Source organism: Giraffa tippelskirchi, chromosome 11 (assembly GCF_054371585.1).
Source record: "Giraffa tippelskirchi isolate mGirTip1 chromosome 11, T2T-mGirTip1v1.2.pri, whole genome shotgun sequence".
In the NCBI taxonomy this organism is placed as follows: Eukaryota; Metazoa; Chordata; class Mammalia; order Artiodactyla; family Giraffidae; genus Giraffa; species Giraffa tippelskirchi.
In genome coordinates this window covers 124,192,781-124,209,765 of record NC_137285.1, presented here as the reverse complement: position 1 = coordinate 124,209,765, position 16,985 = coordinate 124,192,781, and the positions used below count along the sequence as shown (strand labels likewise).

At 50.9% G+C, this 16,985-nt stretch overlaps 1 protein-coding gene across 20 annotated transcripts in view; it reads right to left on the bottom strand.

The window, feature by feature from the left end:
* Nucleotides 1–16,129, bottom strand: part of P2RY6 (pyrimidinergic receptor P2Y6) — a 32,514-nt gene extending 16,385 nt beyond the window's left edge. For 5 of the 20 annotated variants that reach the window (XM_081539093.1, XM_081539104.1, XM_081539090.1 and 2 more), the window contains exons 1-2: nt 15,979–16,129; nt 13,057–13,161 (exon numbers count right to left, since the gene is read on the bottom strand). The gene's annotated coding sequence lies outside the window, so the exon portion shown is untranslated. Of the gene's footprint in view, nt 1–2,831; nt 2,914–7,666; nt 7,813–13,056; nt 13,162–15,978 lie in introns of those variants that run through there. The other 15 variants (XM_081539102.1, XM_081539088.1, XM_081539105.1 and 12 more) reach the window with 6 other exon arrangements.
* Nucleotides 16,130–16,985: the final 856 nt, after the last annotated feature.

Here is a 16,985-nt window from a genome sequence, read left to right as displayed (position 1 = left end):
GAGGGGCCCAGAAGGATGACTTGTTCCAACTGCCCAGCCCGCATAGGCCCTCTCATTTCTGAGTGGGGACAGGTGTCTTAGAGTTTCCTGAGTTCTCTCCTCTCCTCCTTCACACCCTTTTGGCAGCTAAGGAAACTGAGGCCCAGAGAAGAGAGGCATTCAGCTCCTGGGATAAACACAGCTCTCTGGGCCTCGGAATGAGTGTGAGGTGTGGGAGACAGAACACTGGGCCCTAGTCTCAGCCCTAGGGCTTCCCTGGAAGCTCAGTTGGTAAAGAATCCACCTGCAGTGCAGGAGAACGGGGTTCGATCCCTGGGTCGGGAAGATGCCCTGGAGAAGGAAATGGCAGTCCACTCCAGTATTCTTGCCTGGAAAATCTCATGGATAGAGGAGCCTGATGGGCTACAGTCCATGGGGTTGCGAGAGTCAGACAGGACTGAGCGACTGAATCACCACCAGTCTCAGCCCTGCTGAGAGGGGCTGGATTCATGATTTCTGAGGACACTCGGCTGGGGAGGGGTGGAATTCCTCCTGCAACAGCATCTGGCTATGGCCTGGCCCCAGTGCTGTTCTCAGGGCACACTTCCCTTCCATACCAGCCTCTGGGAGGCACGGCTGAGGAGGTCAAAACAGGAAGAAACCATGTGCTCCCAGGAGCGAGGGTCTGGGCTGGCAGAGGAGCCCAGGCCCCACCCTGCGTAAGGGGACAAATGATCCCATCAGCACACCCGAGTCTCCCAGGGGTCTTGGTGAGGAGGCCTGGCTCTGGTCCCTAGAGCCTGCAGACCTGACCAGGCCCCTCCATTTCTGGCCTTGTGCTTGACCTTCCTACCCAGGGGAGTGAATGGGCTGTGGGGGGGTGTATGGGACTGCACCAGAGAGGCAGTTACTAACTGGTTACAGTGATCAGTGCCACGTGACGGCTACCCTCCAGTCTCACGAGAAGAGGCTGGTTGGGGGGGCGGCGGGGAGGGCCCCACTCACTGCATTTCCCTGAGGGGAAACCTGAGGCCCCACTTCAAATCAATCACGAAGCCCTGCTTGTTCTCCATCTTTATACCTGTCAGGCTGTCCCTTCTCTCATCCTGTGGTCCCCGCCTCAGCCTAGTCTGCAGCCACTTCATGCTCCGTGTCTTCCACCTCCCCAGCCAATGCATCCCCTTTCTGCAGCTAGAGAGGTCTTTGCTCAGCAAAAACCTAACCTCAGGGCTCCCCCGCCCAAGCACAGTACGGCTTCCCAGTGCCTGGGGATAAGAACAAGCCTAGTCCCTGCTGATCCCTCTGTTCTCAGCACTCACATGCAACCCATCCACGCACATGTAACCCACAGGGCACCAAGCCCTTTTCACTTCCTGAGACCAGTTGTGCTCTCCTTCGTGTCCCAGTCAGTGCTGTTTGTGCCCCCGGATCGCTCCGCAGGGCAGGTGGCAGGCTCCGGCTGTGAACTCAGTGACACGGGAGACCCAGATCCCACGCTCAGGAGCTCAGCGTAGAAAAGGAACAGACAAGTACCTGAAGACCCACAGTCTGAGGGATACATCCTGTTCCAGAGCCTGGTGGGAGCCCAGGCAGGGAGGGATGGTTCTGGGGGTAGGGAAGGCTCGATAGAGGAGGCAGCAACAAAATGGCCAAGTGTCCACAGAGGCCAAGGGCGTTTCAGACAGAGAAAACAGCAAGGGCAGAGACTGGATGAGGCACGTGGAAGGACAGTGAACACAGCTGGAGCAGCCAGTGTACCAGCAAATGCGGTCAGAAAAGAGGATCAAACTTATAATAATAATGATACAAGCACTGAGCCCAGTGTGCCAGATACACAATACCCCATTTAATCCTCATCGTGACCTGTGAGACAACACTGGTGTTGTTTTCATTTTGTACTTCAAGTGGGGAAACTAAGGCACAGAGAGGTTAGTTGATTTGCTCAAGGTAGCACAGGTAGAAGGAGTGATGGGCTATGAACTCAGGCAGTATGGATCAGAGTCTATAGTCTTAGCTCCTACAGTGCACCAAGGATAGGGTAGGGAGGCTCTCAGGTGGCAGGCAAGTCCAGCCTCTCCACTGTTCTGCCCAACCTGCCTGGGACCTGGCTTGCTTAGGCTCACCTTCTCACTAATCACTGCTGCTGCTAAGTCGCTTCAGTCGTGTCCGACTCTGTGCGACCCCATAGACGACAGCTCACCAGGCTCCGCCGTCCCTAGGATTCTCCAGGCAAGAATACTGGAGTGGGTTGCCATTTCCTTCTCCAGTGCATGAAAGGGAAAAGTGAAAGTGAAGTCGCTCAGTTGTGTCCGACTCTTAGCGACCCCATGGACTGTAGCCTACCAGGCTCCTCTGTCCATGAGATTTTCCAGGCAAGAGGACTGGAGTGGGGTGCCATTATCACAGGGCCCTATAAATGCTGCCTCCTTCAGGAAGTCTTTAGGAATCAACTAGGAGGATTCCCTCTACTTCCAGAAGCCCCCATGGGAAATCAGAGATGAGATATGACTTTTCAAACAGAGCCTCCTAAGCCCAGCTGCCCATTGGATTCCTGGACCCCCTCTGCTTGTCAAGCATCTCTGACTGTGGGGAGCCCCCTCCTCCATTCCATGGTAACCTTGTTCATTCAAGGTGGGCACCTGACCCAGAGCTGGTCAGTCAGAGGATCCATCCAGACCCCTTACCAGTGATTGGTTTGGGGGAACCAATTAGAGTCTACCCCAGGATTTTGGTGGAATCAGCATGAAAGTTTCCCTCCCAGGATTACTAGCCATGAGGGCATGGAAACCTGGTGCTTCTGGAAAGGACTTGGATGAGAATGTAGTAATCTAGTAGAAGGTCAAGAGAGGAACTTCCCTGGTGGTCCAGCAGTTAAGACTCTGCACTCTCAATGCAGGGAGCCCGGGTTGCGATCCCACAGGTCACAACTAAGACCTGGTGTAGCCAAAAAAAAAAAAAAAATTTTAAAAAGAAAAGAAAATCAGGAGAAATGATATAAAAAGAGAGAGTACTGATGGCATGATTGTAATTGGTGGATCTAACCATGACTGATCTAGGTCTACTGAATTTTTCTTTACATTCACTAATACAGTTCCTGTTCAAATTAGTGGTATTTGTCATATGCAATCAAAACATGCCTGACCAACACAATACCAAAACCACAGACAACAAAGGAAAAAACAAATTGGATTCCATCAGAACTGAAAACTTTTGAACATTAAAGGACACCACCAACAGAACAAAAAGCAACCCACAAAATGGGAGAAAATAACTGTAAATCATACATAGGATATGGGATTAGTATCCAGAATATATAAAGAACTCACTCCTACACTTCAACAACTACAAAATATAGCAATTCAAAAATTGGTAAAAGACTTGAATAGATACTCTCCAAAGAATATATCCAAATGACTAATAAGCACTCAAAACCTGTGTTTCAAAAAGATGCTCATCAAAACTAACCAGTAGGAAAACGCAAAGCCAAACCATAAGGAGATACACACCTCACAGTCATCAGGATGGCTATTAAGAGAAAAAACATGGAATAGCAAGTGTTGGTAAGGATGTGGAGATATTGGAACCCCTGGACATTGCTGGTGGGAAGGTAAAATGGTGCAGTTGTGAAAAACAGTAACGGCAGTTCCTCAAAACAAAGAAAGAAACAAACACAGACCTACTTAAAGATCCAGCAGTTTCACTTCTAGGTGAAAAGAAGTGAAAGCAGAGACTTAAACAGATATTTACACTCCAGTGTTCCTAATAGTATTATTTACAACAGCCTAAAGGTAGAAACAACCTAAATGTCCATGGATGGAAGAATGGATAAACAAACGGTGATACTCATGTGGATGTTTGCTTTAAGTTTTCTTGGGTACATACCTAAGAACAGAACTTTGGGTCATACGGTAACTCTATGTCTAACTTTTTGAGGAACTGATAAAATTTTCCACAGTGGCTGCACCATTTTACATTCCCACCAGCCACGTATGAGAGTTTCAATTTCTCCACATCCTCACCAACACTTGTTATTGTCTTGTCTTTTTCCTTATTGCCATCCAAGCAGGCATAAAGTGGTCTCATACTGTGATTTTGATTTACATTTTCCCAATTACTCCTTTTTTGTTATTGTTTATATTTTACCTTTTCAGTATATGTATTTCTGATCTAAGGCCTGACATCTTTGGTGCAACAAATACTCCACAGAGTAGGAGAAGCATGGTTTTCAGGGTCAGACTGTCCTGGTTTTGCATCCTGCCTCAGCTTCTATTAATATTAGCTATATGACCTTGAGCAAGTGATGTAAAACTCTGAGTCTCAGTTTCCCCACTGACTAGATGTGGATGACAGTATTAACCTTTCATGGTTGACGCTGTTGCTGTAAAGATAAATCTATAATATAGCCATGGTGTGCACCTGGCACAAGTAGATCCTCAGTGACTCACTAAGTCTGAGAGTCTGACAGTGGAGCTTTCCAGGTTGGTCAGGAGACCTAGGCTAGTGACTGTTCAGTTTTTAATCTATTGTCTGTTTTGTTTGAGCAACTTTCTATAGCAGAGGTATTTTAGGCTGCCTCAAACCTCAGCCTCTCTGTGCTTCTATTTTCCCTCTGTGACATGAGAAATGAGACTGCACACCATAATGTCAATGTTGGTCAATCTGGAGGGTTCATTCTAACACCTTAAAAGTCTTGTCTCTTGCCTCAACCATCAGATTGCTGATGGTTTAGCTTCTACTTAAAGGAATATCTCCTCCCTCATAAAGAGCTCTCCAGGGTGAGGAAGGAAGTGAATTAAACCTTCCCACATGTGTGCTAAGTGGCTTCAGTCATATCTGACTCTTTCGACTCTATGGACCATAGACTGGCAGGCTCCTCTGTCCATGGGATTCTCCAGGCATGAATACTGGAGTGGGTTGCCACGCCCTCTTCCAGGGGATCTTCCCAACCCAGGGATTGAACCTGTGTCTCTTATGTCTCCTGCACTGGCAGGCAGGTTCTTTACCACAAGCGCCACCTGGGAAGCCCCAAACCTCCCTAAGAACCTACAAGTAATGTCATGTGCAGTATTTTCTTTTGTCCACTCCATGAGCTGGCCAGGTAGGTTTTAGTACCCCATTTTACAGATGGGGAAATTGAGATTCCAAGAAGTTAAATGACTTGTCTGAAATCACATGACCAGCAAATACTAGTACCTAGATGCAAACCCAACTCTGATTTCAACATCTGATTTCTTTTCTCTGTGCAGAGTCTTCCCCACCCTCACCCTGCCTCCCAACAGAAGGCCCTTCGGGAACTTCTGAATGAATGAATGGCTGATTCTCATCCTCCTGACTTGACAGAGCTATTGTCATCTCTTTGAGCTGAGATCTGCGTCTTAGACAACACAGGTCAGCTCTCTCCTGGGGCCACAGAACAACCTCTACTCTGTTCCAGGCCATAAAAATCAGTGCTGCCCAGGGAGTCAGGATGCCTGGCTCTGCCCCCACTACAGATTTAACTCATCCAGGCTTCAGTACCCAGCACATGAGTTCTCTAAGCAAAAGTCTGGATCTCCTCACCTCTGGGTCCCTGGCATGCAGCATAGGGCTTGGCATATATGCCACTGAGCCAGCCTAGGACATCTCCATAGACCCACACCTGCATTTTGCCCAGGCCTGCCCTCTCATGGGAGCTGTTAATGACAGGGCTGGCCCTGGGGCAGATGTAACAGGAAGATACCTCTACATGCCCAGCTCAGGGCACTGGCCCTTACTAGATGTGGCAGCAGTCAGAGAGGAACAGTCAGAGCTGGGCCAGCAGATCCCTACCTCAGACTGAAAGAGAAACCCACTTCAGATACAAATGGGGAAATGGCTCCAGGACAAGAGGGGTGGGTGTGGGTGTCACTGGGGAGGGCCCGATAGACACAGCTTCCTGAGAGTCTTGACCGGCCTCTGTTGCAATGGCACCTGTTACTAGGCTCCACTAACTCGCCCCTCCTCTAGGGAGGACAAGTTAGAATCTCGGGTCCAACATGGGACAAGACACTTTAATTTCTCTGAACCTCAGCCTCCTCAACTTCAGAATGGGTAACAATAATCGTGGATGCATTTGCTTTCATGTGAAGCACTTACTACATAGTAGGTGCTCAATAAATGATAGCCATCATTATTATCACTTAACCTTTTCTTTCAGCTCAATATTGACTGAGTGATTTATTCATTTGTTCTTTCATTCATTTATTCATTCAGTCAACCAGTCAGTACACCCCTGATAGGGAGGCTGCTAGAGTCAAGGATAAAGATTTTGGAGTTACGTAGGAGTTGAACCCCTGTTGCCACTAGTTGGGCTGCGTAATGTTGGGGAAGCCATTTCCCCTCACTGAGACTTCATTTCCTTGCCTGTAAAATGAAATTAGTAAGAGTACCTGGGTAGGGAGTGTGGGGGTTTTATGAGGAACCAAAGGGACAGTGATGTGAGAGTGGCTAGCACAGAGCCTTGGAGGGAAAAGCAGGTGGCAGGTGGGCTGTGCAGAGGAGCCAGGTGAGTTGCCAGCCCTCCAGACTGGGCAGCTGGGCCTCCAGGGGCAGGATGAGGTGAGGACAGCCTGGAGGGGAGAAAAGTCGGTGAGCTCAGAGACAACTGCTGTTTCTAGACCATGGGCGGCTCCCTTCTAAGCAGTGAAGAAACATGGAAAAAGAGACTGGAAAAAGTTTAGGGGAGAAAAGTGCCAGCCAAATGGGAAGCCTTGGGCAGCACGGAGTTACCCCCCAGCCAGGTCAGAGGACCATGCACAGGCACAAATGTGCACACACACTCACGAGCTGCACATTCTCACTCCTGCAAACACACCCAAGGGCTTGCACAAACACACACACAGATGCACCATCAGAGGCCCAGCACTTTAGAGTCTGCAAGCAGCCTTCTCATTTATCACCTCATCTGATACAGAGGGGTGGAGAGACTGTCCCTGGATTGGCTTCGGACCCGTTCTAGAGCTGCCAAGAGATGTGCGTCCCCAGTACCTTCCAGAGGCCAGGGCCCATCCCATGGGCGGTGCTGCTCAGCGTTCCCTGTGTGGTGTCATCGTAGTTGGATGACAACAGAAATGCCAGAAAACTTTTAACCCAGCTCCCCCAGATACACTTGTTCACCTTGCTGTGCTCCCCTTTAACAAATCACACCAGGACTCTGGACTCACTTTCCTCACCAGTCACACGGAGGCAAGGGCCTCTTCTGTGGGTGCCCATCTGGTCCTAATCCGTCCCAGCCTCTTCCCATCACAGACTCCTGTGGGCACAGCCTCTGCCCTGAGGGGCGCTCATCAGCATATAACACTTAGTTTTCCAAAGCTCAGGGGGAGATCACTGTTACCCCCATTCTACAAACTGAGGCCCAGAGAGGGAAAGTGACTCAGACCAGGCCTGTGTGACCCCCAGTTCCGCCTGCACTGTTCACTCCTCCTCACAGCCCAGTCCCCACATCGTCCCTGTCTCTTCCACCCTCTGCTCTGCACAGACTGTAGCTTTAGCCACAATCAGGCCAAAAAAGGGAGGAGGACCCCCATGTCCGCTTGCACTCTCTCTCCATGAGAGAGTGGGCTCATGACCTGCAATGGGCCAAAGTGGCTGCAGGTGGTCCCTGTGCCAAGCTCTGGGCAGGGGGGTGGCACTCAGCACCCTCAGGGCACCAACCCAGAACACTCACCCAGCAGGCAGTGAGCGCCACACAGGTCCGTCAGGAGTTGGGAAAATTCTGACTCCTGGAGCAGTCCCTCCTTCTGGTCAGTTCCTGTGCTCCCAGCTGTCATATGTATGGCTCACAGTTGTCCCCGGAGACAGTCAGTGAGGACACTGAGAAATTGAGAAGGGGAAGTAACTTGCCTCAGCCCAGAGCTGGCAAGCAGCAGGGCGGGGACCCAAATCCCAAGAACATTCCAGCTGAAGGTCCTAAAGCCAAAGCTGACCCAGCCACTTCACCCTCTGAGTGTGCTCATCTCTGGAATGGTACCATCAAGTCAACCCCAACGGCTGCTGGGAGGACTGAGTGAGGTGGCATTTAGAGACCAGGGGCTTGGCACTCAGCAGATGACTGTTTTACTCCTCATCTCCACCCCACTCCTCAGCCCTCTCCTGGCGTTTCTCAAGTCTGCAGAGAGTCCTGGCCCTGCTCACTGCCACCCCAGGGAATAACTGACCTGGTTTTCTCAGCAGCGCCTGGAAGGTCCATTAAAGGATGTGGAGACCCTGAGACCAGTGACTCTATTGTCTGGTCCTCACCCCACAGGTCCAGATGCCACAGCCTCCCTCAGGGGACTGAGGATGGCTCCTCAGATTAAGGGTGATTTGGGTCGGGGGTGGGGGAGAGTCTGAGCTCAGGCCAACCCCCTTCTCTAGCTTCAATCCAACCTTGAGCTTGGATTTGATAAGAAAGCAGTCAGGGGGACTCTGCCTCAGGCTGGTGGTGGGTCTGGGCCAGCCTCTCCCCATCCGAAGATAAGTCCTCCTCCTCTTTCTTTTTTTACGAGTATTTATTGGGCACTGCTCTGTGCAGGTAATGTTCAATGCATCTAAGAGAACAAAACAAACTCCTTGCCCTCATGGCATCTACATTCTAGCAGGGGAGACAAATTTATCTTAGTTAATGAGCAAATATATAGCAGGTCAGGTGGCGATAAGAACTATAGACAAACATAAGGGAGGGTAAGGGACAGAGATCCATAGGGATGGATGGGACTTTCTGGGTCTTCTCACAAGACCAACTCCCACCTAACCTGGAGCAGACCCCAGGCCCTAAGCCCCAACTCTGTGCCAGTCCCTGCCTTGGTGAATCACAACAGAGGCCAGGGGCCCAGGCCAGGGGTCCCTGGGCAGAGGCCACAGCTCAGGACACTCAAGGCTGCAACACAGAGCACCCAGAGCCTGCCTTCCACTCGCAGCCCTGCAGATGTTTTCCCCAGGATTGCAGGAGAGTATCCACCGACCAACCCCAATGTATCATTGTAGAGACAGAGTGTGGGCCCAGAGAGGGGCAGAGATTTGCCTGGAGCACACAGCAACGCAAAGGTGTCTTTGTTCCCCTCTCTTCTGACGGGTCCACAAGGGTGGACTAAGGGCTGAGCCTCAGCAGGGCACTGACCTGTGAAGGGCTGCCTGTGTCCTCAACCAGCTCCTCCACTAGGCCCACCTAGCAGCACCAGCCTGCTCCATCCTCCCAGCTCTGATAGCCAAATTCTCCTTCTCTAAGCCCTGGAGTCTGAAACCACTTCCCCTAGCCCAATCTCAAGAGACTAGAATTTTGGGTCAACTCTACCTCGTCTTGCTCAGATGGGACTTCATGTGAGTTCCAACCAGCCCTGTGGATCTCTACCTGTTCCCCTCCCTCATGTCATGACCTGATCTAGAGCTCCTATCACGACCTGACCTGCTACCTGCCTCAGTTCCCTCATCTGCCAAATGGAGGAAATGAAGGCAATTAGTCTCAGGACTGTCATGAAGAGCGAGCAAGACACTGGCCAGAAGGCAGTCTGCAGACTTTCAGGTGCTACTCACATGACAGAGGTTGTTTTAGGCTCAACATGCCTGTGTATCCCAAAGCCAGCCTTCTCATGCTTGTGGAGCCCTGAGGCAACCCCCAGAGCAGGGTCTTGACCCTTGATGGGAAATAAGTGAAAATTCCATAGAACCAGTTCTTCAGAAAAGAGAAAAACATCCCTGCTCCCAACAAGCAGGCCAGCAGCTGACAGGAAAAGCCCTTCCTCTGTCTTTTTGGTGAGAAGGTGAGGGGGAAGACATGGAAAGGGAGAGGCTGGGAAGCCCGGGAAAACTCTGTCCTTATTCTAGAAGGAGAAGGTGTGAGCTGAAGTAACTATGCATCTCAGGCCCCTAGGCTGGGATAGGACATTCCTACATGAAAGGCAGGTACACACATGTCTGCATGGGGTGGGAGGTCAGCAATGTGTGGGTCTGACCTGGAAGATGCCCATGTATTCACAGGGGTGCATGTGTTTGGAACTGCACCCGTGTGTATATGGCACACGTGTGTGTCTGTGGCCCTGAAGTCTGTACATTCACATGTATGTTTGCCTGTGCTTATGTCTCTGCATGCAGTACACAAATGTGCCCACTCCTGAAAGTGAAAGTGAAAAGGTGAAAGTACTAGTTACTCAGTCATGTGTGACTCTTTATGACCTCGTGGACTGTAGCCCAACAGGCTCATCTGTCCATGGAATTCTCTAGGCAAGAATACTGGAGTGGGTTGCCATTCCCTTCTCCAGGGGATCTTCCTGACCCAGGGATCGAACCTGGGTCTCCTAAATTGCAGGCAGATTCTTTACTGTCTGAGCCATTAGGGAAGGGATGCCTGCAAACCCCCAGTGCACAGGCTTTGTTTTCCCAGGCTCCGCAATCCTTGCCACAATCTCAGGCAGGCTGGAATGCCACAGAAGATTTGTGGGGTTCCTGGTCACAGCAGGTTCTCAATTTCCTTGGGTACAAAAGCACTTGCATAAGAGGAAAAGGAATACTTAGAGGATTAACTTAGCCTGCTCAGCCCTGGATGTAGGCTTCTCATGTGAGGGGGTATGTGCCAAAGGCCAAAGCCCTTTTCCTGGGGTCCTCAGACCCTCTGCTGCCTGTGGGCACTGACCCCTGCATAGCTACCCTCCTGCTTTCAGTCACTAGCAGGAACCCCCGTCCAGGTGCAACAGTCAATCACTTTACAGTTTACAAGGATCCTATCCACAGCCAAGTCCTCACAGAGTGGAATGAAGTATGGACTTTGAGCCAAAGCACTGGTGTCCTTTGATAGCAGGTCAGGAATGTGCCTGGAGGCCTCACCTCAACCTAATGAATCAGATCCTCAAGGGATGGAGGCAGACATTGACACTTGAAAAGCACTGATACAGAACATTCCATACAGAGCCAGCCCTCATCCTGCCAGTTCTCCCAGGATGGCTAAGGCCCATTCAGGTAATCTATACTGGCAACCACAGAACTCACCAGAGTGCTAATACTATCTCACTTAATCCTCACAAACCCACACAAAGTAGGTACCATGATTATTACCATAACAGAGATGGGAAAGTGAGGCAAACTGAGAGGATAGATAACTTGCCCAAGGTTTGTATAGCTAGTAGTAGCAAAGCCAGGATTTGAACACCGCTCCGTTGTGCACCAATGTTTCCATGTCTGGGTGGGAGTCAGTATGATGGGAAAGACAATTAAAAGAAAAGTGAAAAATCCAAGAATCAGTGGATGTTCTCATGAGAATCTAGCAAATACCAGATTTTACTGGTTGATGGCTTTAGAAATTGCATCTCTGTGCATAAAGGGCTAGAAGCAGCTCAGACAAAAGCCACACATGCCGCATGATCCTATTAGAGGCAGAGCAGAAGGATAGAAGCAGAAACCTAGACTGAGATGGAGACTGAGCTTGCTGGCAATCAAAGTAAAAGGTGGGAGGTAGGGAGGCTGCAAGGATTCCAGAGCTCGGCCAGAGTCACAGGGCTGGAGACAAGGCGACCACTGGAGAGATACAAGGGAGGCAGGTTCACTGGGGCTTGATAATTGAATGGGGGGAATGGGGAATAATGAGAAATGAGGAAGAAGTCAAGGATACACCCAAACCCCTCCTTCCTGTTAGGGTGACTGGAGGACAGGGAGCACACAGACAAGGACTGGACAGTGCCTCACACGGCAGGTGCCTGGTGAGTGTGTGCTACCTGCCCCCCGCTCTTCATTCATGCCAACACCTGCTCAGACCTGGGCCACTCCCACCTTCACCCCGCCTCACTCAGCCTAGAGGCTCAGGACCCTCCTGGCTTCACTCTTCCACCAATCTCTTGGGGGCTCCTGGTTTACGACCCCAGCCTCCAGAGCCACTGCCCGAGCTCTTTCCTTTAGTCATCAGCTCGGGGACTGGGGGTTGATCATAGGGAAATAATCAGGGCAAACTTCGTGAATCATCAGGCCTTCTGCCCAGGACTCCGGGCAGGGGTGGCAGTGGAAATGCTGCAGGGCAAGGGGTGACACCCAGGGAATCCCCCCATCTCTTAAACTCTCCACCAATACACGGTTCTGCCAAAGGAAACTGTCCCACCCCACCCCTCCATTCTTTGAGTTCTGAGACCAATTTCTCACATGTGGGCTGAGGCTGAGTGGAGAGAAGGGAAGAGGGATCACAATCATGGTGCCTTTTGCTGTATTTTCACTTCTTTTCATCTGCTCATTTGTTTCTTTATTCTCTCCTCACTCATTCGGGCTTCCCAGGTGGTGCTACTGGTAAAGAACCTGCCTGCCAATGCAGGAGACGTAAGAGAGGTGGGTTTGATCCCCGGGTGGGGAAGATCCCCTGGAGGAGGGCATGGCAACCCACTCCAGTATCCATGGACAGTGGAGCTTGGTGGGCTACAGTCATAGGGTCACAAAGAGTCAGACACAACTGAAGCGATTTAGCATGCACGCTCCCTCATTCGACTATTTATAGACTAGTCCAAGGACTGGGTTTCCACGATAGTGCTGGTGTCCCCAGTGGTTGGAGAGAGAGATCAGGGAGTTTTAGTCCTGCATACCAGATTGCCAGAGGAAAGTGAGGCCTGGAGAGGGAATGTGACTTGTCCAAAGTCATACAGCTGAAGTGGGGGCTGGCCATCAGCTCTCCACTTGCAGCCCACGTACTGTTCTTACTAGCACCACAGGAATCTTTTCTACAACCCAAGGTGCTTGGAGAGTCTCTCAGACATAATAATGTTTGCCTTTGGGGTCTCCTCAGCCCCATTTCTTGTTCTTTCCCTTCTTCTTTGTGTCTCCTCCAAGAGCCCAGTGATCCCACAAATCCCCCATCCTGTGGGGAACGATGACAACTTGGGATCTGAACAGTTTCCTCTCCTGGGACAGCCTCCCTTGAACCACGATCTTCTCCAAGCACCTCCCTTGCCCTGATGAGAAGGAACCTCTGGGTTCACTGTCACTCCTCCTAGGCAGCATGTGGTCACAGACCAAGGACCTTCCCTCAGCCCAGAGGACCAGTTCCAATGGTTGTGGCTGGTTGTGCAGGCCCTTTCCTGGGGGCTTCTCAAATAATTCAGCTGAACTTACCTCTAGTGTATCTTTCCTGGTAGTTTATAAACTTGAAAGTGTCAGATTGCCAGAGCCAAGGTCAGAATCCTTGAATACTGGAGCTGGAATCAGGAAATGTTATAGCTGGAGGAAAGAAGTTGGAATTGGGATTACAGACTTTTTTGGAATCTTTGAGTTGAAATTACAGCCTCTTAGAGCTAGGATTGTAGAATCATAAATGATTAGAGCTGGAATTACAGGTCAAAGGAAATGAGGGACAGAAATGATGCCAGCATTACTCCATTCCACCCCTCGGACAGCCAAGAAGAGAGAGCTGACCCTGTCACCCAGCCCGTGGGGTCTGGGCCAGGCCTTCCGCTGCCCCACAGGGCTCTGTTCTCCAGATCTCCCAGAGTGGCATCCAGGGCCTCTGAGGCCGAGGCACTCCCTGCCTGGGGACAGTGGGGACAGTGGTCTGCTGTTCCCGTATCCTGAGCCTCGCTGCCAGCCCATCACAGCACCCCACCACCACCCTGGATATATTTAGGTGCCCTCCCTAAATAAGTTTCCACAGCTCTGGCCACTGCCTTTTATGTCCCCTCCTCCTCTGAGGCCTCCGGGCTTCTTCTCTAAACTGACCTAATGAAATCCCCAGGAACAAGGGCTCTTGCTCGGCCAAGGCAAACATTTCTCCACCAGAACGAAGCCCAGCCTGAGGGGTCTCCTGGTCCACTCAGTCTTGAGCTCAGACCCACCTGCTCGAATTCTGACACTGCAGTCTCCCTCTAGCTCCCAGGGCCTGCTCTGGCCTGAGGACCACACATCCTTGATCCTGCTCTTCTTAACTTTCTTCATTCCAGGCAGAGGGCACTCCTGCCCCTGCCACCAACAGTCCCCAAACACACACACACACACTCACTCGAGAGCACAGGCCAGCATTCTTGTGTTTCCTCTGGTGTTTGTCTGGAGAGAGGCCTCCATCCCAGCCCCACTCTGCCCTGGCACCTCTCCTCTCAGCCTCTCTCCCACGCTCCATCCCAGGCCTTTCCAGAGACTCAACATCTTCCCCTTTCAGACTGAATCTTCCCAGGAGCCAGAGAGTCACTGAGAGTTCAATAGTGATAGAGGCTGGAGACAGGAATGGATCCCTCAGACATTCTTAAATGGGAGACCCTCAGACTCCCACCTGCCCAGCTCCTGGGCAATCATTGGCTCTGTGGAATTGGAGACTTCTTAGGGCAGGAACGAAACCACTATGGGAGGGCTCCATCACTATCATTATAGTTTTATAACCTGTTAAGTGTTTTTATGTGCCAAGCACTTTACATCCAGGAACTCATTCAGTCCTCACAATAACCCTACAAGGCAAACACAATTAATGTCTCCATTTTACAAAGGAAGAAACTGAGGCACAGAAAAGTTTTGCCCTAAGTCCTACATGTAGAGAGTGCCAGAGGTAGGATTTAAACCAGGCCTTGACAACACAACTGCCTTGACAGTCCCAGGTGGTGACGTGCTATAGGAACCCCCTTCCCCATGGTCTCTTGGGGTCCTGTAGCCTCTTTCTGCCCAGCCAGTGCAGAAAAGGTGAGAAGATCATTGATGGTCAGAGTTCCTCCTGAGAAGCCCAGTTTCCCTGCCCCTGCACTAGAGATGACCAAGACAGACCCCACCACAGTTTCCCCATGCAAGACACACCCCCACTCCACTGTGACCCTTTCCTTCACACATAGTACATACACATGGCCACACGCAGCTCCAGCTTCCCACCACACAACTCTGCTGCACACATGCACACACACCACGTAACAGTCACACTGCCGCACTCCCCCAGGAGGTCTAAGCCCTGCCATCTCAGTTTGGAGGACAGGTAGGGGATTCCTCCTACTTTGCAGGGGCCGGAGGGCTCCCAGCAGGATAAACCCAGCTTATCACCAAGCCCTGTGTCAACTCACTGGATAGGAACTTACCAGACGATATTTTTGTGTACTCTACAAAAACATTACATAGAGGGTTGCAAAATCCACATGAGTTTTGAAGATTAAACAATGAGACTTCAAAGAAGCTTCTTGTGTATATGTGTGTGTGTGCTCACCCATGCACGCCTGTGGGAGAGTGAGCATGGGTCTAGCTGTACTTCCTCCACCCAGATCTAGGGTGAGCTTTCACTCTCCCAAGCCCTTAGGGGTGCTAGGTGAAAAAGCCAGAACCACCCCAGGGTCATGGGAAATGACCCGTCAGTAGTAAGAGCTGCATGAATGCTTCTCATCTTTCATTATTTGACTCAGCATGCTTCACAGAGCCATGGATGTGCTACACATAGAGAGCACACATTTCACAACAGGCACAACAAGCATGCATGCACCATCATGTGATGGTTCCCACCACACAGTGGGCACACACCCTGGGCACACACGTGGAACCCCCAGGTTACTCTGGCACAGTTACTCACAGCTATAGATAAGTACCACACAAACTTTTTGCATGCAAAAAGTGAAAGAGTTAGTCGCTTCAGTCTGGTGGGACTCTTTTTGACCCCATGGACTGTAGCCCACCAGGCTCCTCTGTCCAGGGAATTCTCCAGGCAAGAATAGTGGAGTGGGTTGCTGTTCCCTTTTCCGGAGGATCTTCCCGACCCAGGGATCAGACCCAGGTTTCCTGCATTGCAGGCAGACTCTTTACCGTCTGAGCCACCAGGGAAGCCACAATTCACTGGTCACACACACACCAAGTACACACCATTGCTAACTGCATACACCCAGTACACACACGTTGCCCACATTAATTTCTTAAGCACTGCCCACAATAACCCCCCGCCCCTCCCCCACACACTCTCCATCCCACACCCACACTCACCTCCGGGAACCCCACCTGGGGCGCCAACGCGTGGGCAGACCTGCCCTGTACCCATGCGCCCCGGCACCGCCTGCCCCTCGGTCCCCTGCCCCGCACAGTCCTCACCTGGACCACGCAGCACCAGTGCCGCGGGACCGGGGACGTGGCTCTCTTTGGCTACCGGCTATTGGAGGCAACCCCCCGAATCCAAGCGTAGCGTGGGCAGCGGCAGCCACTCAGACCACCCGGGCCTCCCGGCTCCTCGCGCCGAAAGAGCAAGGGGGCGGGGAAGGGGTGTGGCCGTGCAGCTCTGCGCTGGCGCTGGAGTTTGTCTAGCTGGGCTGGGCAGGGCCGCCCGCTGCTGGGGGCTCTGAGGGAGGTATAGATTTGGAAGAGGCCACAGGTGTCAGGGTCTGGGGCTCTGAACTGGGACCCAGGACCCCTGGACTCCATCCCAGATTCCCTCACCTCTTCTACCTTCGCTTGGCCTCAATTTCCCCCTTTGTATTGGGGCCAGGGGCTTAAGTAGTGATTCCGACTTTCCAGCTCTGATCTTCTACAGTTCTGGGATAGTGAAAGGGAAGGAGGGATAAACATAAATGCTATTTCTTGAGCGTCTACTATGTGCCAGGCATCCTACTAAGTGTTTTAATACATTACCTCGTTTAATTCTCACAGCGATTCCATAAGTATTATTATCCTTATTTTATAGATGGTGAAACTCAAGCACAGAGAGGTGAAGTGACTTGCCCAAAGGCACACAGCTAATAAGTGACAGATCTGAGATTTGAATTCAGTCCAACTTCAAAGCCCAAGTACCACAAGTGGATTGGTGGCACTTTCCATACCATACACTGTTCCCAGATCCTCATAATAATCTCAGGAGCTTGGTGTTACAAATCCATTTTAAAGATTAAGAAACTGAGGTTCAGAGAGATTATTTTACTCCAGGTCAACCAGCTAGTGGGACATCCTACTAAAGATGGGTGTGGGAGTGATACTGGGCTAGTGTAATGAGAGTGCTTGGCACATCATTGGTGCTCATCAGTGTCAGTATTCCTCCTGTCACTCCTTCTTCTCTTTTATCTCCTAAGCTCTCTCTTTTTTTTTTAACATTAAAAAAATTTTATTTA